Source organism: Homalodisca vitripennis, chromosome X (genome assembly GCF_021130785.1).
Source record: "Homalodisca vitripennis isolate AUS2020 chromosome X, UT_GWSS_2.1, whole genome shotgun sequence".
In the NCBI taxonomy this organism is placed as follows: Eukaryota; Metazoa; Arthropoda; class Insecta; order Hemiptera; family Cicadellidae; genus Homalodisca; species Homalodisca vitripennis.
The window spans coordinates 70,201,247-70,224,145 of NC_060215.1; the positions used below are offsets into that span (position 1 = coordinate 70,201,247).

The 22,899-nt window shown below is 35.5% G+C and overlaps 1 protein-coding gene and 1 long non-coding RNA gene across 3 annotated transcripts in view; one reads left to right on the forward strand and one right to left on the reverse strand.

Moving 5' to 3' along the window:
* LOC124369160 (putative fatty acyl-CoA reductase CG5065) overlaps positions 1-22,899 on the forward strand; it is a 71,029-nt gene that overhangs the window by 14,020 nt on the left and 34,110 nt on the right. The window lies entirely within an intron of this gene.
* On the reverse strand, positions 981-3,548 carry LOC124369161. Its single transcript, XR_006923044.1, has 2 exons — positions 3,303-3,548; positions 981-1,417 (listed from the first exon to the last, which is right to left on the reverse strand). It is a non-coding gene; the product is annotated as an uncharacterized LOC124369161 (long non-coding RNA).

The following is a 22,899-nucleotide window of genomic DNA, read 5'->3' on the forward strand; positions in this document are numbered from 1 at the left end:
TGTCTTTCTTTAGAACTCTTATCATAGTAACTTTTAGATTTATTTTGTGATTTTACAATTCTTCCTTTAACATCAATTTGAACCTCTGGTTTCAAAACATCTGTACTTACTGGAATTTTTTATCTTAATACTCTACTCATTAAAACTTGACAAGGTGCTAGACATGTTCCTTTTACAGGAGTAGATCTATACTCTAGGAGTGAAACAAATACTTCACTTTCATTATTTGATTTTTTGAGAATGCTCTTAGCTATCTGAACTGCTCGTTCAGCCATACCATTGGATTTAGGATACCTAGGACTACTATAAATACATTCTATGTCCCATTCTTTAGTGAACTTTATAAACTCATAGGAGTTAAACGGCATGTTGTCACTACAGATTTGTTTTGGAACACCATGAACTGAAAGAAAATATAGACTTTCACTTTAAGACAACTTCAGATGCTTGCTTGTTTTTAAGCGACTTAAGTTCTAGCCATTTAGAATAATAGTCAATTAAAACAAGGTAGGGCCTACCTTTACAATCTAAAAGATCTACAACAACTTTTTCAAATGGCAAATCAGGTATTGAGTGACATATCATAGGTTCTTTAATGTTATTAGCCTTATTTTTTTCACACACTGTACACTTATTTAAAACTTGTTCGATATCCACATTTATGTTTGGCCAATAAACAGTCATTCTTGCTTTATTTTTAGTTTTTTATATACCCATATGTGATTCATGTAAAAGACTTAAAATTTTACTCCTTAGTGACATAGGTATCACAATTCGGTGTTCTAAAAACAATAAACCATCATCAAGAGATAGCCTATCTTGCAACTGATAGTAAAATTTTACATGGTTATGTGTACATTGTTTGCTAGGCCAACCTTTTTGAATAAACTTAATTACATCTTTTAGAGTTTCATCATCATTGCGCCATGTTAGATTCCTTCTTCTATTATGGGATAACGATCTATTAAATAACACACACATTTAAGAATAACTGATTTATTAGGATGGTTTACATATATTTTATTATATTAAACATACAACAAAAGTAGTGAAAAAATACTTTGGAAATAAAGATTCTGAAATAAAAAATGCATTGAGGATTCTAACACTTTACTATTCAATGTTTAATGTCGAAATCAGTATGAAATATTAGGTGAGATATGCTCGTACTTAAATTGTACAAGACATGCAAATACATTGTACGAGGACTTGCTGAAAGGATCTAAAGAACATGAGATCCGGGTGGGTGGGTGAAGCAAGTATCGAGATGTCCGCAATGCTGGATTGAAGCGTGCTCTCTGGGAAAGCGGCACCTGCTTTCAGATAGTAGCGCTGATGGCAGCTGGCATCACTGTATATCCGGGAACTCGACAGTCTTGCCACTCAGAGGAGATGAAAACCGCATATATCCTAAAAACTAAGAGAGCGTCCGTTCGTTGAATGAATTTGAATCCTCGTTTATGAGACCCTTGCATGTTTTAGAATAACTATGAGTATATAAAGACTCCATTAATTGTTAACACAAACATTTGTTTCAACCATATTACATATTATATCGTTACATGTTACATATTAATTTGATGTAATAGTAGAGTTCACGTGGCAGTTTCGGGGATAGAACGATTGGCAAAACATTCAGCATGGCTACGTTTGTACAGTTTAATGTTTGTGATATTTGATTATTCGATTTTCACCTGAATAGTGTTTTAATTGAAACGCCTAGCATAAAACAGATAGTTATCATGTGCATTTCAGTATATCGAATGGTAAAAAATTCTATTGTCCTATACGTTCTGACAATATAATTTGTACCTGTAGGGATCTTTAAATCCTGGATTCTCTAAATTTTAGAAATAAATCCGTAACCGTATTAGTTTTTACAACTTACTTAAATCAAATAACCTATCTTACATATATTTTCCTCGATTGACAGATAATGTGGTTATAGATTCAGGTTTGGTGAAAGCTGGGCTGCCTTCAGGCGATTATGATTATTCTCTCCGAGCACGGTAACACTACGTCTTCCTCCCAACGCTAAATTAGGATGTCGTCTCAACTGGTTGAACTAACCGCATGCGCATGCGCCACATGTGTACTGCGCAGTGCGCGGTATTCCGGCACGAGTTTCGGCATGGCGGCACCGCCACTGCGGCTTTTGCGTTTGCCGATTATTTTTGTATCCGGTTTGAACGGAAACTGGAAGTGCCGCTTTCTAAGACACGTTTGTGTTGTTTTATAATGTGGATGTATCACACGAAACTCAAAATGTTGATAATGTTTCTGAGTAAAGAAACCAAGCAGCTTTTCACTACATACATATCTTGGATTAGTTTGGAGTCAGCGAATTTCAGTTTAACCTTGTTAGATTTTTCTTCATAGGAACTTAATGAAACAATGCCCTTAAGCTAACTTCTTGAAGTCAGAAATATTATAATAATTTTTGTATACATGCTCCACTGGGCTTAATGACCATATAAAATTCAAACGTTGGGAAATTTTGCAACCAGTTCCAATAAAAAGAACTGTTCAAGATAAAGAACTTCAGCTTATAAGACATTTTAAATTATTTATGTATGACAGGAAATTACATGATTTTAATTAGATATTGTTATTAACTTATATTTTAATCCTTTTCCTGTCTAATATATATATATATAAAACACCACCACACACATATATACATACAGATATATATATTATATATATATATATATATATATATATATAATATATATAAGAAATGTTCTAACATATCAGTCGGTCGCACTCTCTACTTGAGGAATGATATATGTGGGCCAGAAAAAAAGTTTTGTTACTTTTATTCTGCAGTGACAATATTATTCAGTGTATGATACATTATTAGGTATGAATTTGTTTGCAAGGTATGATGGGGCAGATACACGACCACTCCTTTTCCCTATACCTTTGTGAGAGGTCTGTGGCTGAGAGCCCAGTTGGACTCCTTAATAATATAATAGCAATGGTATTAGCCACCAACAATGCTTTTATTAGCTTGTCAAGGCGGCTCTCAAATACTACTGCGCTGTCCTAAAGTAATGATTCGTCATTCTCAGTTATTATGAGTAGTCTACTAATTTAAATATAACATTGTAGTGAGTTTTTTAAAGTTTTTGTATACTAAACAATAGTTTTATTGTGTAGTAAAAATTTTAAATAACCAGTTTATAATTAGTATATTTCAAAGTAGAGTCTAAACTTACATTGCATTTTTAATTAAATGCTCGTATATTACATCTAAACTACATCTACACATGTAGATTTAGTCTGACTTGTTTACTTACAGCTTAATAACGTCAATTCAGTAACAGCATAATGCTAATACCTAGCGTGGGTTGATTGGTAACATGTTACCACGGTAACAGATTACTGGAACATAATACCAACTAACCACGTTATATTGGTAATAGGTTATTGAAAAGTAACGGTATTTCCATCTCCAGCGTATATACTACCACTCCTATTCCCTACACACCTGTGTGAGAGATCTGTGGCTGAGAGCCCAAACGAGCTCCTCATGCGTCATCTGGATGGGGTGATCGCAAGCCGTGGAGAGAGGGAGAGAGAGAGAGAGAGAGAATGAGTGGGGGCAGAGCCGAGAACATGCGGCTGATCAGAGCCGGGCAGTTTCGACAAACTCCGAACATGCGGCTGTTGGCGACCTAAGTTCGGAACGGTTCTGATTTCTATTATCTATTATGAATTAATGAGTCGTTTTATATCCGAACATATCCGCAAAACATAGAAATTATATAGAACGTGTACTACATTAATGTTTATCGGATTAATTATATTAATATTTAATTTTTTTTTAATAACTCCAAACGCTTGACAAAATGTGAGATGGTGCACAACGAATAAAGTGTCATAATTTCATCATATTTTGCATATAGGCTTAAAACGAGTGTAATGTTTTTATTTGTTTTATTGGAAAGCTATTAAAATTAATAGGGCAAAAGCAATATTACAATATAGAGTCCTTAATTGGGAGTAAATAAATGAATAATTACGCTACAAAAGCTGTAATAAAAAGTTATCACAGTAGATGTGTTAAGAACTAGGAACTAAGTGGATTGAAATAGAAACTTGTGAGCAAATGTTCAACAAAAACATAATTATAGAAATATGACAAAATCAATCTCAACTACCTAATTTGCCAAATATAATGTTACAAAACAATATTATTGGTTTATATTTTAAAATACAAAATATTCAATTAAAAAACTCAATTTAATGGTTGTTTTTGTATATCATTATTTAATTACTCTGCTAAGAACACAAGTCTCGAATATTTTGAAAAAGTTTAAATGTTTGCATGCATGAATAATTACAATCAAATTTGAGTGAATAAGCAAATTAAAAAAGTACAATTAGAATTCACTTGTAAAGAAACAAATTTCAAAATTTTGCGAGTAGGGAATTCTAAGAATTTCCGGATGTTTAATCCTCCCTAGAATTCTTTTTAGCTACATCACTGTATGTAAAGAGGTATATTTTGTTTCATTAGACTTCCTTACGTCTTGTTGGGTCTTTCGATACTCCCCAGTTGTATTGGTTTATTTGTATGTAGACAAGATTATGTGCCTGTCATTGATTGCGTTGTACAATCAAAGTTTAAACCTTGAGTAATGAAATCAATTTAATTGTGCTGCATCCTGAAACATTCAGCTTGAAAGAATAATTTAAATATATGTATGCTGTACCAAACTAATGAAAAGGGTTTAATTCAGAGTATAAGCTGAATTAATACATTTATACAGTAATACATTTTAATAGGTTTGCCACGTACTGAACTAAATTTAATCCAGAGGAGTACGGAGCGAGAACTGCTCATTTCACTATATTACAATACACTCCTTAATTATATAATATAATTGATAATAGCCACTTACCAACCAGCTTACCAACTTCTGGTAGGCTATAAGTGGCTTCCAAAATATAACGAGAACAGACAGTTCTCCAGTTTCTCGTTCCTTCCACTGGCTATGAATTAATATAAACAAAACATAAGTTGTTTTACAACCGCGATGGATACTGCTACGACGGCATTATAAATGAATTACCAACAGATGATATTGTATTTTTAATTCAGCCTTACCTAATATATAGTAGTACAACAATATTTTCTGCTACATTATTGATTGTTAACGAAATACACACTACACGTTAATAACCGTCACGAGTTTTTGTATATGTGTAGCGGAACACTTGCTAGTGCAGTTACTAACAAAACTGTGGGGATTAAATAAAGTTTTATACCAAATTATACTTTAAAACATGTAGGGTATTAAAACCTCTAAATTGAAAATGGTAATTACAGTAAGATGTTAATTGAATATTATTGACATCACTTTTTTATAATCAAAGCCACTCACTCACTCCATTTTAAAATGTACTATTTTAAAATAATCAACCCTTTTGTTTTTTTTCTGTTTAAATGCTGATTGTAATTCATCTTTTAGTATTATACAATGGAAATAAGTAAAAATGAAATATTATTCACCTTATATACGTTTGAATTTTCTTTTTGTTCAAACCTGTAATCTACATTACTTTCAAATTTAATTACGCTTAAATTAATTTAACTTATATTACGTCGTTAATGTGACTTGGAGCATGAACTAATGCAGTGTGTCCACGAAATCATGTAACACTTTTAAATAACTTTATTTACAAAATTATACACAGCACAAGGATGTGATTAACATAGGATTGAAGAGTAATTTAAACAGTCAGTGTATCTGAGCTCGACATGAGCACTATGAATCTCTCTCTAGGCGTCCGAGCGAACTTAAACCTCCTCCCATACTTTGATCAGGATTTCTGATTCGATAGCAGCTCTCATTCGTTGCTTGAATTGTTCAATATACGAACTGTATGACGATGCACATTTCCATAAAAGTAAAAGCCTCATCACTAAAAACAATACGGTTTATAAAATTTTGATCCACTCCATTTCAAAAAGAATAATTACAGGAAATTACCGCTTTAAGTTGTCATCAGGCTTCAAACCATGCAATATTGAAGGTCTATAACTATTAAATGTAAGTATTTTTCTTCAACACTTTTGCGAACTGTAGACTTGGCGACATTCAACTCACGACCACGTTTCCTCACAGACTTTTTGGACTTATTACAAAACTATTTTGGATGTTGTCTACGGTTTCATCTCCTATTTTTTGTGCAATTATCCGCGTTGTGTCCAACAGTACTGAATTTTCTACATTTACATTTCTTACCTCTTGACAGTTACCTCAGCAAGGCAGAACATACATAATACACGGTGACCAGCCGTGTTCCGCACTGGCCCTTCCACCATCAATACTCCTTGACTCTATCGAAAGGTAAACGGCAGTTGACTTATGACTCAAGCAAGTCTCAGGCAAAGAAGAAGAAGAGAAACAGAAAAAAAGTTTTTGCCGTCTCCTGACTCAACTGATGACGACGAAGACCCACCCTATGTGTCAACGGATGACAGTGACAGTAGTTATGGTGATGGTGATGATGCTCAATGTGGACTTTTGTGATGGTTTTTACTCAAGTGACAAAATGTGAGACTTGGTTAAAATGTAAGAAATATTTCCTATGGTTTCATGAAGCTTGTGACAAAAGAAAGTCTAAAAAACAAAAGTTTTATGTTTGTCAAGATTTGTAGCAGTAACTTTTTGCACAACAAATCAAATAATTTTTGTACTACTATGATTAAAATTCTTTTTCAAACAATTTTTAAATGTTTCTACTAATTTTCCAATACTATTCCCATATGCGATATTAGGAACACATGGTGGGCGATATTAGGAACACTTTTTTTAAGTTAAAACATTCAAACTTGTCTTATATTTTTTTTTAAATGTGAAACTGTGTTGTTTTAGAAAAATATAAGTTACGTTATAAGGTAATTGAATACCTACTTTACGTATTTCAACAATTATTTGAACAAAATGACCCATAATTAACCGTTAACTTTAAATTTTCCCTTAAGTGGGCGATATTTGGGCCCCCTACCTTAAGTCTTTTCTTCAACACTTTGCGAACTGTAGACTTGGCGACATTCAACTCACGACCACGTTTCCTCACAGACTTTTTGGACTTATTACAAAACTATTTTGATGTTGTCTACGGTTTCATCTCCTATTTTTTGTGCAATTATCCGCGTTGTGTCCAACAGTACTGAGTTTCCTACATTTACATTTCTTACCTCTTGACAGTTACCTCAGCAAGGCAGAACATACATAATACACGGTGACCAGCCGTGTTCCGCACTGGCCCTTCCACCATCAATACTCCGTGACTTCTGTAATCTGTGCGGCATATTTAATACTGAGTTTCCTACATTTACATTTCTTACCTCTTGACAGTTACCTCAGCAAGGCAGAACATACATAATACACGGTGACCAGCCGTGTTCCGCACTGGCCCTTCCACCATCAATACTCCTTGACTTCTGTAATCTGTGCGGCATATTTAGTACTGAGTTTCCTACATTTACATTTCTTACCTCTTGACAGTTACCTCAGCAAGGCAGAACATACATAATACACGGTGACCAGCCGTGTTCCGCACTGGCCCTTCCACCATCAATACTCCTTGACTTCTGTAATCTGTGCGGCATATTTAGTACTGAGTTTCCTACATTTACATTTCTTACCTCTTGACAGTTACCTCAGCAAGGCAGAATATACATAATACACAGTGACCAGCCGTGTTCCTTCCATCATCAATACTCCTTGACTTCTTTAATCTGTGCGGCATATTTAGTACTGAGTTTCCTACATTCACATTTCTTACCTCTTGACAGTTACCTCAGCATGGCAGAACATACATAATACACGGTGACCAGCCGTGTTCCGCACTGGCCCTTCCACTATCAATACTCCTTGACTTCTGTAATCTGTGCGGCATATTTAGTACTGAGTTTCTTACATTTACATTTCTTACCTCTTGACAGTTGACTATTTTACAAAACTTAAATATTAGAGGTGGAAAGAGCTTTATTTTTAATAACAGCAAAGTGTTATCCTTAAATTAACCATCATATAAAAATAATTTCGTTTTTAGATTTTTATGCCAATAACATTTTAATTTCTTGATCAGAATAGGCTGCTCGGGTGTTTTGCACCTATGTGACCAGGCAGCAATAACAACAAACACCCTCGGTCAGGGCTGATCAGGCTTGAGTAGAGAATGAAATCCGACTTCCTCTTCGAGATTCTGTCCGAAGATATCACTACATTAAAACTAGATTGTGTCTACAGTTTAATACCTAAAAAAATTATAAAGTATCAAACTACATAACTGTATTTATATTTAGAATAATGCAAAGAAAAAATTACAACTTTCCTTGATTTATAATAATACAATATATATTCTATATTTTTCTAAATATATCAATAATAAATAATAATAATCATCCAATTTCAAATTTCTAGTACTCACAAACTTATACATGATATATAAAATGAAACAACAATAATACAAAATAAACCAAAAGTGACTTTGTATTATTTATTTACTCCAGATAGTCTTTTCTAAATTAGGCATATAATATTTTAAGAATACATATTTGAGACTTCTTTATCTAAAGTTGAATCCTTTTTCAAAATGTACATCCAAACTTTGTTCCATTTTCCAACAGATCTTTCAATTGACTTAATAATATTGTACATCTATAATTCTAAGATGTTTTATTGTACTGTATACTTATTTGAGTTTCAATCTATTGAACTACAACTTTCGTAAACTTATACATCATCAACAGTATTATTGTTATATTGTTTATTTCTGCTTGTGCTAATCCTTGAACACTACTCTAGGATTGCGTGTGTTATCACGGACACACCTTTGCTAAACCACCCTATGGGGTTCAAAATTAATCACTCAAGCGAGTGGGTAGGAGTGGCGGGGAAGTGGGTGCAATTTTGTGATAACCCAGACTTCCGCCGTTCCAGGCTCCATAGTTATAACGTATACACAAGTATAATCTCGGATCGTACACTAACTCGTTATGAAACCTTAACACAGGAAAGATGCATTGCATAAAATAACTTATATTGCAAAACACGACAATATTATAGGTTTGTAATTAAATAAATACATTTGCTTGTAATTGTACTACATACACAAGTAAATCTGACAATTTTGTTTTTATTAATTTAAGCAAAATACGTCGTGGTTTTGTTACAGTATTCAGCTAATGTTGTTACATTCCTTATTAAGAAAAACGCCACGGTTTGCTATCCTACAAATGGATCTCAAATCTCAATCCTAATATTTGGCAGCCAACTTAATAAGCTGCTTTGTGCGCTGTTAGTGGCCAGTGTCTATTGATACATTTGGTATTCTTAATCTTTGGGAGTTATACAACTTGAAAAGTTTAACTTTCCCATCTCTTTATAAACCCCTTGCCATAACAGTTAACTAAAGGGTATATCAAAGCGAGGTTCCGGATCTGGCAGTATGAATCATGCTCTCTTTCTTGCCAGTGAGTCTACTTCCTCATTTCCTATGATGCCTTCATGGCCTGGTACCCACACCAGCTCTACCTGATTATATTTGCCAGTTCCTCTAGCATTTGGTGACAACTAAACACCAACTTTGAATCAAACTCATAGTCTCTTAAGGGGGCACTCCATCCAGCAAAGATTTTGTTGTCGACCGACCCGCTCAACAGATCCAGTATTGAAAGTATTGAAACTACATACAAGAGACGAAAACTAAAGACAGTGTATCGTGTTATAGAACAGGATACATAAGGGCTCCTGGTAGTTTTGCCCCTGTAAACGCACTTGCCACATAGAAACTGCTAATTAAAATGCTAATTTCCTATGTAAAACGTTAGCAAAAATGATTTCTATAAATACCCTGTTAGATGACAGGTTGATGATACAAGTGTTCCAGTCCAAATCAGTACTTATTGCAAGTTTACATTGAACTATGTGATATGTGGTAGTAGTATTTTGTGTTAGAGTGAGGCTTGAGACATTTAAATTAATACTCGTTGCAGTTGTAAATGAATGGCGTATCACAAATAAGTGAGTAAAATAGGAGAAATGTTCAACCCAGACGTTCACCGATATTTTCAGCACATTACGAATTTTCATCAAAACATATTTATAAACCTGGTTGTACCATCAAAAGGAATCTTATTTTCTTTAACTAAAATAGTATTGACAATACTGTCATATTTATGCTGTGTCAACATTTAAAATTACATATATTTCAAATGTGAACCCAAACATTGTAGTTTATCCGACTTTAAATCAATTTGATCAAGTTCTTCAATAAAAAAGTATTACTATGTGAAATTTACCCTGAACTCTAATATCGCAAGTGACTGCCAATATTAGGCAGTTGCTCCCCAATGTTGCACCGCGTGACTCATAACCAACCGCCCGACACGTAAATTAACGTTAAATCTGTGTCACCTAACACTATACAGACTCTGCGAGTGGTGACTTTCAGTCTCTTTATCTACTTCTCAGATGGTAAAATAATTATTAGGCCCAATGTTGCACCGCGTGACTCATAACCAAACCGCCCGACACGTAAATTAACGTTAAATCTGTGTCACCTAACACTATACAGACTCTGCGAGTGGTGACTTTCAGTCTCTTTATCTACTTCTCAGATGGTAAAATAATTATTAGGCCCAATGTTGCACCGCGTGACTCATAACCAACCGCCCGACACGTAAATTAAATTAACGTTAAATCTGTGTCACCTAACACTATACAGACTCTGCGAGTGGTGACTTTCAGTCTCTTTATCTACTTCTCAGATGGTAAAATAATTATTAGGCCCAATGTTGCACCGCGTGACTCATAACCAACCGCCCGACACGTAAATTAACGTTAAATCTGTGTCACCTAACACTATACAGACTCTGCGAGTGGTGACTTTCAGTCTCTTTATCTACTTCTCAGATGGTAAAATAATTATTAGGCCCAATGTTTGCACCGCGTGACTCATAACCAACCGCCCGACACGTAAATTAACGTTAAATCTGTGTCACCTAACACTATACAGACTCTGCGAGTGGTGACTTTCAGTCTCTTTATCTACTTCTCAGATGGTAAAATAATTATTAGGCCCAATGTTGCACCGCGTGACTCATAACCAACCGCCCGACACGTAAATTAACGTTAAATCTGTGTCACCTAACACTATACAGACTCTGCGAGTGGTGACTTTCAGTCTCTTTATCTACTTCTCAGATGGTAAAATAATTATTAGGCCCAATGTTGCACCGCGTGACTCATAACCAACCGCCCGACACGTAAATTAACGTTAAATCTGTGTCACCTAACACTATACAGACTCTGCGAGTGGTGACTTTCAGTCTCTTTATCTACTTCTCAGATGGTAAAATAATTATTAGGCCCAATGTTGCACCGCGTGACTCATAACCAACCGCCCGACACGTAAATTAACGTTAAATCTGTGTCACCTAACACTATACAGACTCTGCGAGTGGTGACTTTCAGTCTCTTTATCTACTTCTCAGATGGTAAAATAATTATTAGGCCCAATGTTGCACCGCGTGACTCATAACCAACCGCCCGACACGTAAATTAACGTTAAATCTGTGTCACCTAACACTATACAGACTCTGCGAGTGGTGACTTTCAGTCTCTTTATCTACTTCTCAGATGGTAAAACAATTATTATTTATGTCAACTGGTCTGTTTAAAAAGCATTGAAAAATATAATCTGAGTAAAATTGTTCAAAATATTCGTCTCATGTCTTATAATATCCTCCAATTCGACCACCACTAAAATACGCTTTCTTAGGGAAAGTATCTTTATCGATTTCAAGATAAACCAGGTAGTGTGCTTATACAATATAAATTGCCTCTCGGCTCCTTGACTCTCGAGGAAAAAAACCATAACGGTATACAACGGTATTATATATATATATATATATATATATATATAAAATATTTGTGCCGTTTACGTGCTCTTGGCTCCCCAAATGTGTGTGTGTGTGTGTGTGTGTGTGTGTGTGTGTGTGTGTGTGTGTGTGTGTGTGTGTGTGTGTGTGTGTGTGTGTGTGTGTGTGTGTGTGTGTGTGTGTGTGTGAGTGTGTGTGTGTGTGTGTGTGTGTGTGTGTGTGTGTGTGTGTGTGTGTGTGTGTGTGTGTGTGTGTGTGTGTGTGTGTGTGTGTGTGTGTGTGTGTGTGTGTGTGTGTGTGTGTGTGTGTGTGTGTGTGTTGTGTGTGTGTGTGTGTGTGTGTGTGTGTGTGGTGTGTGTGTGTGTGTGTGTGTGTGTGTGTGTGTGTGTGTGTGTGTGTGTGTGTGTGTGTGTGTGTGTGTGTGTGTGTGTGTGTGTGTGTGTGTGTGTGTGTGTGTGTGTGTGTGTGTGTGTGTGTGTGTGTGTGTGTGTGTGTGTGTGTGTGTGTGTGTGTGTGTGTGTGTGTGTGTGTGTGTGTGTGTGTGTGTGTGTGTGTGTGTGTGTGTGTGTGTGTGTGTGTGTGTGTGTGTGTGTGTGTGTGTGTGGTGTGTGTGTGTGTGTGTGTGTGTGTGTGTGTGTGTGTGTGTGTGTGTGTGTGTGTGTGTGTGTGTGTGTGTTGTGTGTGTGTGTGTGTGTGTGTGTGTGTGTGTGTGTGTGTGTGTGTGTGTGTGGTGTGTGTGTGTGTGTGTGTGTGTGGTGTGTGTGTGTGTGTGTGTGTTGTGTGTGTGTGTGTGTGTGTGTGTGTGTGTGTGTGGTGTGTGTGTGTGTGTGTGTGTGTGTGTGTGTGTGTGTGTGTGTGTGTGTGTGTGTGTGTGTGTGTGTGTGTGTGTGTGTGTGTGTGTTGTGTGTGTGTGTGTGTGTGTGTGTGTGTGTGTGTGTGTGTGTGTGTGTGTGTGTGTGTGTGTGTGTGTGTGTGTGTGTGTGTGTGTGTGTGTGTGTGTGTGTGTGTGTGTGTGTGTGTGTGTGTGTGTTGTGTGTGTGTGTGTGTGTGTGTGTGTGTGTGTGTGTGTGTGTGTGTGTGTGTGTGTGTGTGTGTGTGTGTGTGTGTGTGTGTGTGTGTGTGTGTGTGTGTGTGTGTGTGTGTGTGTGTGTGTGTGTGTGTGTGTTCATATGACAATTTTTGACACATAACATAGGTGGTAAGTTGAGTTTATTTCCATTCAAACTCTTTGCATCGTTTCGATATCAGAGACACCTAGGCTACGAAGGAGCTCTGTCTAGATGAAATGTTATTCTTCTTGTCTCATTAAGCGCACACGATGCGTTAGGCACCATCCCAAAATGCACATCAATTACTTACAAATATAAGTCATCAAAAATAGTATAAGTTATATTAGTGTTTGTTATCAGGTCTTATCTCAATCCGAAATCAAATAAATTTTAAAAATTCTGTAAAATAAGTACTATGTATTTTAAGGTCAACACACTACACTGTTGGTACAAACTTGTGGAAAACACTAAACGAAACAAAATATAACATACTATATCACTAGAAACTTTTTAAACAATTTAACTTAATTATGTCCCCAGTTTTGGTCCTAAAAAATTAAGTAGATGTCAATAAACCCCTCCCCACCTGATCTTAATCCTAACACACTACTGAAATAATCATTTGTTCACAATTATTGTACAGTCTGAAACAGGCTCTTAAACTGGAGATTAATTGTTCTTTAACTCACAGTGTGTTAAGAAATACACTACATACGGGTTTAACTAACGACACAGATAATAAATTAAATAATACAACTATTTAACTCCTTAAACTGTTCCCCAAATACAGCACTAAAGATAAAAAAGATTAATAGTAGTTTTGCGAAAATAATTTTGGGACATTCCGTAAAAACAGGTGTAGATCTAATAATGTATCAACTATCACGCTATCCACGACACTACAATTCACGACACTACAATGTATTGTGGAAACATCATAGTAAGCAATTCTGAAAAGCCATGACTCCACCGGATAGGCAAAGCTACCAGGGACCACGGTCAACTATTGCTGTCGCAACCAAATAGCGCTACTTCGTCAACATTTACAACAGCACAAAAGAGTAAGATGGAAATTTAGTCTTATCGAAGCCGCCGAGTTCTAAAAGTAGTCTTCGACTTTAAAATACAGATACATCCAACACATTATTTGATTCTACATAATCTTCACGTCTACACAGAGGTATCGCCATTGTTTCATAGCAGAAATGTGGGAATTTAGTCTTATCGAAGCCGCCGAGTTCTAAAAGTAGTCTTCGTCTTTAAAATACAAATACATCCAACACATTATTTGATTCTACATAATCTTCACGTCTACACAGAGGTATCGCCATTGTTTCATAGCAGAAATGTGGGAATTTAGTCTTATCGATGCCGCCGAGTTCTAAAAGTAGTCTTCGTCTTTAAAATACAGATACATCCAACACATTATTTGATTCTACATAATCTTCACGTCTACACAGAGGTATCGCCATTGTTTCATAGCAGAAATGTGGGAATTTAGTCTTATCGAAGCCGCCGAGTTCTAAAAGTAGTCTTCGTCTTTAAAATACAGATACATCCAACACATTATTTGATTCTACATAATCTTCACGTCTACACAGAGGTATCGCCATTGTTTCATAGCAGAAATGTGGGAATTTAGTCTTATCGAAGCCGCCGAGTTCTAAAAGTAGTCTTCGTCTTTAAAATACAAATACATCCAACACATTATTTGATTCTACATAATCTTCACGTCTACACAGAGGTATCGCCATTGTTTCATAGCAGAAATGTGGGAATTTAGTCTTATCGAAGCCGCCGAGTTCTAAAAGTAGTCTTCGTCTTTAAAATACAAATACATCCAACACATTATTTGATTCTACATAATCTTCACGTCTACACAGAGGTATCGCCATTGTTTCATAGCAGAAATGTGGGAAATATAGGCTACGTACTTTTCTCCCAACGCAAACTTGGGAGTCTTAATCTTGATATTAACTTAGTGCGCTAGGACAATGGGTATTATTAATTCGTTGAAGATTGTCAGACAAGATGCACAGAAATAATTTCCACAGAGATATTTCCTCAAATTACATGATGCAAATCTGTAAACCTGTTACTAAGTAGTGACATAACATCCTTTACAAACTATAGTTTAACCAATCTCGTTCTTGTGACACCTTTGTTGTGTTACTCTAAGGCAAGCCCATTTTCATTTCTGATTAGCCATAGTCTAATTAAATAGTTAGCTAAACCACTGTTCGCTTCAAGCACGAAGCGACGATGTCACGATTTCGTTATTAGTTATTGACGTCACTAAAATTATTCAACATCTGAAGCAAACCATTGTCATTATTATAAGACACCCTACAATTTAATAGTTTGTAATTCTCATGACATCCATCCTCCGGGATGATTTTATAATAACTGGGCAATAACTTAATTCTCCGGGTCAACGTGCACCATTGTAAATTGTTCCCTGTTGTACACAGGATCTGTAAAATGTCTAAAAACAACTTAATATTTTTTTTTAACTAGAAGATAAAATTAAAAACGTTTAAATCCCAACGTTATACGCATCTCATAACTACTTTTTTATATACAATAACCATCACATGCCTACATTCTTGGGGAGACGGCCCGAGGGGAGTATCGTGTAAATTTTAAATGCAAGCCCAGGTCAATATTTATACCAATTTAAATGTATCTATTATTAGAATATAATGCTGCAAATATAATGAAGGTTGTTGAAATAAGATCAATATTTAACCTTAAGAGTGCATCAATTTGTATAGTATAAACGTTACAGTAATTACCCTATTAGAAATGAATTTACTTTGGGTACGAATCCGAAGTTCTCTATTTTGTAATAGAGTTATTCCTAAAACATTCATCCTATACAAAATGGTGGTTGTTCAGAAGTTTCAATATTGATCTTACTTAAACAGCCGATATTTTGTAATGCGTAAAGCTTATGAAGTATGGTTTGCGGCATTAGGGTTTAACAGTAAATTCCGCTGGAATTATATTCATATTGGCCATGGCTTACATTTAGGATTATTATGCCACTCCCCACGGGCCTTCTCCCCAATAAAGGTGTGTGATGGTTAATGAAAAAAGTAGTTAATATAGCCGTATGGCATTGTGAAAAGTTCGTAAATTTTATCTGATAAGGTTTGAAAAATATGAAGGTGTTACCAAACATTTTAAACATCCTGTATATAACTCTCACGCACTCCAACAGCAACTGTCTATCCCCGGACCATTACTTATCGTTCCAAAGCGGATATTGTGTCTCTCTTATCACCTTTTTGCTGCTATTTATCTCAAATACAAACTTTTGAGAATTCAAAGAGTAACGAAGAAAATGTAAATTTATGATTCTGAATGTCCTTTCATAGGGCTAACCCGGCAATTTCAATCTGTGGCTAAATAAACGGATCAAGATGGAAAGTTTGATGTATAGATCGGGAATATATATCTTAGACCAAAGTCTAACTTATTCTGGAAATGTGCCAGATTGTGTGGGATAGTGCATCACAGTTAGTTTATCTGTGACCATTGTATCGCTAGTTTATTTTATATTATCAATAGTTACTAGTCGGTTACTATCTTACTTAATAATTACTGTGTTTGATCTTCTCATGTACCGACTGTTACAATCCATGTGAGAATAAATGTTCCAAACAATAAAATGATTTTTTGTAATTTTACAGAATAAAGGAATGGAACCAAATACTGAGCTGTAAATTTTAGATTATCTTCTCGTTTCGTATGTTTGGGATATTCTTGAACATTTGGAGCTACATTGGGGGTCGAAAACCTAGTTTTGATCCTTCCATTCTCGGTATCTTATTACCTTCAGAGGACATCCGCCCAAAAATAGCGAATTGGGGTGCGAATTTCCTGGCACTGATTATAGATGTCCATACTGCGTGACCACAGGAGATGGCAAGAAAGCGTATCCAAACTCCATTTGGCTGGAACACGGCTGAAGTGGACAAGGAAATATTCAAAACCGCCACAGGCGATGAGCTCAGATGACAATGAAAGCAAATTAAACAGTGGTTTACTATTATTAAGCAAATAAAACCTAACATTACGTAGAAGATACATTGCGAAGGAAATCATTCAATAAATTTGTATTTACAACTTTTCAATCTAATTGAACTGAAAATCACACTTAATGTATGAATTCAGCTTAATATAAAGAGATACAGCGAGTATCAAAGGATTCGACAGAGCACAATGAATAAGTATTTTGTTGGATATTTAAAAAGATGAGAACTATGTGCGGTTAATAAAGTATGTACAGACGGCTGATATTTGCCCCTAAAATTAATAGGCTTCTTTCGTGAACCAGAAGAACCCTATTTACCAAGTTTGAAGTCTCTGGGTCTCTTTCTATAAAGAATTATCGCACAGACGGACAGACGGCTACCCTTCGACAGTGTCGGATCCTAAATAATTTGTATTTCAAACTATCTATATTCTTTTATGTAATAAATCGATTTTCATACATTTCGCATATCTTTTATCAATCAAGTTCACAACAAAACTTGGAAGTATTCGACAAATTTACGAAATCTACATAATTATAGAAATTTAGTTATGTTCTTGCTACTTGCTGATGTATTTCTTTGATTATTATTAATGCGATTAAAATATTATGTCTATTGCATCGTTAACACAATTTTGACTAATGTATAGTGTATGTTTCTATATCTACGACCGTTTAAAGTTGTATTAATGGAATATGACTCAAACTGGATGGAAGACAAAAAGAAAACCATAAAAAATAAGTAGCCAAATGTTTTACATTTTTAGATATAAAAGTGAATACCTACTTGTAATTAAATTTATAAATTAACGAGCATCTGTAATTCATGTTGTACATACTTTGTTAATCGCACACAGACCTCACCGACGTAACCAACAAAGTACTTGCATATTTTTTTTATTTAAAGCATTTTAAACAAAATATTATCTTACTATTTGTTTGTGTGTTTTTTTAAAATTTTAATTCTTTCTCCTCATTCAGTTGCACAACGAACATTTTGTAAATTGATCCCTTGTCCAAGGTTTGAATTCTAGATATAATAATATTCCCCTGAACTTTAAAAATTTGTATAATTAATTATATTTACGTAAAAAGTCTTTAAAATAAATTATAACTAGGCGTTTTCCGCGGCTTCGCATGCTTTTCGTAAGCTTTACACCTGTATGAGCACTTCTGGTTCAAGTGAATTATATCTCCAACGCCTGTGTAGAGTTTCCTTGTTGCCACGATCAAGAAAATCTGTCAAAGTGAATGTTTATAGCCTTGTACTCATAGATGTACTTTATTATAAAGTGATCTAATACTCAAGCTTTAAGTTCAACAAGTAATTTATTTTAAGGACGATAATTTGATAATAATAATTGTATAATAACTAAATACATCGTAATTTAGCACCTTCAAATAGTGTTTGGCTATTTAATATACGTAACTGTCTCTTAATTGCATTTTATAATGTGCAGGCGTTTTGAAAGGAAACTTGTATAAACCTTCTTCGTGGAAAAAACACATATACATAAACCATTTCACAATGATCGGTCAAATAGTTTCTGAGTCTTTCAGTGCCATATATACAAACATCTTCTTTGAGATATATATACAAGGTGTATGAAAAGTCTCGGTACGGCTTAATATTTTACAAACCATAGCAGATAACATCTATAAACTTTGCACAGTGTCATATGGCTATGTAAACTAATTTTCCTTGCTATTACCATGACATACCAACCATGGGGGGACGGCCCACAGAGGAACACATGGAAATATTAAATTAAAGCATGGGTCGAGTGATACCTCATTTACAGAGCTCACTTAGTAGAGTTGAATGCCGCAAACTGCATATTAAAAGTTTATCCTATCAGAAATGGCGGGTTGTTTTAGGTACACATTGTGAAGTACATTATGCGCTGCCATTTCTGACTGGATCGTCGTATTCTGATGCGGTAGGCGGCGTTTCACTCTACTAACCAATGGTTAAAAAAAATTGAATTAAAAAATTAAGTGGTAAGTTAACTATTTCATAGTGAATAAAATAGCATCGCTAGTGTGTAACTATGTTAATTCATAAACATAAAGACGACGAATTCATTTTAGTTTTATTTATTGTGTTATAAATTTATGACATAATTTGCTAATTAAAACAAGTCAGTGAAAACACATCGATATTCATAATAGAAAAGGCGGATAACCAGAGGCACTATCACATTAGCAACCTTCTAGTTGGTTTTAGATATAACAGATCTTGTCTGCATTCTGAAAGTACAACATTCGGAGAATTAACACAACGGTCAGACTGTACGCATTTGAACCATGACGTATTGTGTTTAACTCATGATGGATGGGTAAAGTGCTTTCAACTCGGCGAGTTGAACAGTCATGCTGGAGAGCAGCGGATTTTCAGGGTGCGTGAAATGCTCTCAGCGAAGTTCAGATTTACCTGAGCCTAAGGCCTAGTAAATGGTTGCTGAGGCAAAAATAATGGACAGAAAACAACAGATGTAGGTTGCAGCGCAGAATTCTTCAGCTCTTTGGACGTTTCTTACGCTAGTTGCACTCCAGATGCTTTGTGGAATATAGTGAAAATTCAGCTGCCGTAACCACTCTTAGAACTGCAATCCTCTGGTGTATCCATGGAGGCTATGTTAGGATACATCCGCACTCGAAATTTTAGATGAATGTTTTTAATATTGTGCTTGGATATTCGACATCCCTCGGCATTAAAGCTGTCTCAAAGTTCCTCCTACAAAAAAATAGTGCAGTTATTTAATTTTTATGGATCGTATCTTAGCCATATCACGCTAGACTGACAAGTACGGACATTTGTTTCTTCATCGAGATCGATTAGGTATACTCTTTTCTGTCTATTTCGCTTTGTTTGCAGCTATACAATCCACAACGTTATGGTAATCGAGATGATTTTTATCGATATCGTCGTGTATAATTAAATATCTTAAAGCTGAGTGTGAATTTATCAAATGAAGAAGTACGTTCAGATTCCTCCAAGGCATTTGTGGCAACCAGGATGATGAGGCGGTGGAATGCTGCAGAACGACAAGTCTGGTTCATACCACGGTCCATGGATTAAGTGTGACCACATAAACGTGACCTTTGTAACCTGTGTTATCATCTGGCAGGATACGGCTGCTTCTGTATATATCTGAATAGCATGACTGAAGTTCATATTAACATGTATCAATTCGGCCGGTTCTCGGGTTTACTTTCAGGTAATAGATTACACGCACAACAAGATGCTGCGTATCGTAAATGCAATAATACCATTGAGGACGCATGAAAGAACTGGCCACCTCGATTAGAATAGACCTTTCTCCATTTCCTCTGAGGTTATTAATACCTTTATAAAGAGAAGAAGGGTGCTTTTGGTTTGAATAATATAGAAGCAGCCAGTGCAGTTTTTCGTTACAGCCAGGCAAAATAAAGCTGACGAGCGGTTCAGTTAAATTTGGACATTTTCAGTGATTAAGAAATACTGCACTTAAGCTGAAGATGTAATGCTGCTTTATTCTAGTGCAATACAATTTCATCTTTGATCGGAAAATCATGCTCGAACGTGCAAAGTTGGTTTTTTGTGAATAGATTAGACCTACTATCATTATAATTTTAAAATATACTAATACTATTGTAAACAGTGTTTTAATACAAAATCGCACTACTTTGTAGACTAGATAATAGGCTTATTAAAATATTTTTGTAATATTTGGATGGAAAAAAACTGTAATTTCGTATTCTACAAGATATGTTTTTAATACTTATTTCTCTTAAATTTATGAATATTTTGGAACTTTTGTAAGTAAGAATCGTATACTTTTACTTTTTACAAACTTGAAATTGTTTTCGAATTCCTTTCGAAAATAAATCTAATTTTAAACCTGCTCACTCAAAGTGTGTGGAGACATTTAATCGTTTTCAGTCATTGTTTTACTTGTTGAGATTTAGTAGTCATGGATATTGATTTTTTGGTACTTTGGGATTATACCGACCACACCCAGACATGAATCGTTATTTCACATTTCGTTTCTACTGATTACTAGATTAGCGTAGAACAATATTTCGTCAATATATAAAACAGGAATTGTCTTATCGCAAACCCCTCCCCATCCTCAGACAGAGGTCAAAGTCGAGCGTCTAGTAGATAACGTGATTGCAGAGTCTCGCCGCCCGTTCAGCTGGTGCATCGCTTTGTTGTACTTCCGTGTTTTACCTCTACATTTCTCCAAACACAAAAATTCAACAAAAACAAACATTTACCAAACTAAACTCTTTATTAAAAAAACACTAAAAACTTGTTTTTATTCTTGATCACATTCCGCCACCCAAAATGCGAGTGCCTCCGGCCATCAGCGCGGGCTTTGGCAGCACCTTCGGTGCTGCCCCGCGCTGATGTCGACGAAAGAAAAACATCCCTCGAGATAGTACCTATCAGTAAAATATCAAATTCTAGAGGGGCTAATCAGAAATATAAATTGAATTGTAATGGAAAGGCAATTATGTACCGTGCAAATCACGTGATGCCGCGCGGTCTGCCGTAATCAGGATTCTCGAGAAAGATAAGATAACAGCGACAACAATAACGATCACAATACCTGGAAATGCTTGTAAGTTTGTAATTTTGTAATTGAAGAGTTGTTTTTTCGTTCTATCATGTTTGTTTCTATAAATTTCTATTTTTGTGTTCTTCATACTAGTGTGGTCGGTATAATCCCAAAGTACCGATTTTTTTATTGTAGAGCATATTGTGTATAAAAATTAATTGCCCTTAATTTGATTTTCAAGTATAACAAAATTTTGATTTTACAAAAATATATCTTTGGAGCCTGAAGATTTGTCTCAGTTCCCGGTACCGCAGCGTCTGCGAGTAGGTTAACATTTTAGTCAATGAATCTGTTACTCTTACATCTATGAAACAATGCCAATGAGCTATACAACGCCATTTAAGAAGTTCAGTCAGTGGCGGATCTAAGATTTTGTGTAGTAGGAACAAAAAGAACGGAAAGTCCAGAATACTCAGATAATAACTATGCCCAGAGCGAGTTCCGGTTGATTTCTAGGAAAACTGGATAGCAGGTACTCAGTAATAAACTTGGAAATATATTTTGTAAGCACATAGAACAAAAACTGATTACCTCAGGTAGGATGAGGAATAACTTGAGTCCAAGAAACCCCCTATCCTCTTACAAATCCTTCAATGACACCTCGACAGGATTAAGACTTAAACGCAGGTATATTGTAATTGTTAAGACGCAGCAGCTGACTGGTTCATTACTCTACGCATGCACACAATGTTGTAAACTTGCATAATCTATCTGACGTGACGACCGCGGCCGACACTGGCGCTGTTGAGGTTATGTTGAGGTAACTGGTTGCTGGCAGTCGAAAGGCAGCCATACTTCCTCCAGATTCTTCGGCGCTTTCTCTTTCTCGTTGTTTGATGGTCAACTGCTTTCTTGAGCCTTGGACTTGTTCTTCGTCAAATCTTTCTCTCTCATTCTTTACCTCACGACTGTACGAGTTTCTTCCTCATTTAGGCAACAGAACGAACTACACTACTTTTGTGCGTTATGTTGTTTATTAAACTGGGGTTTATTGGATGGCCAGAATGCATTAATTAACATTATAAAAATCGGCCGTATTATATTTGTTTTATAAACAATCAGTTCAAGGCTTCTGATTAAGACACTCGTTAAAGTTACCGAATTCTAGTACATACCATAATTTCACGTTATACAGTAATAGCCGTGATTCCTTTTAATAGAGTTAAACAGTTCACACTGAAATGTAGCCTAACATTTGCTTATCAAATAATCGTAATTATGTCTACAAACATAATCATGATCCTGTTAGTTAATCTGAGTTATTGTTTGCCAGTCTGCGTCATAAAATGAGGTAAT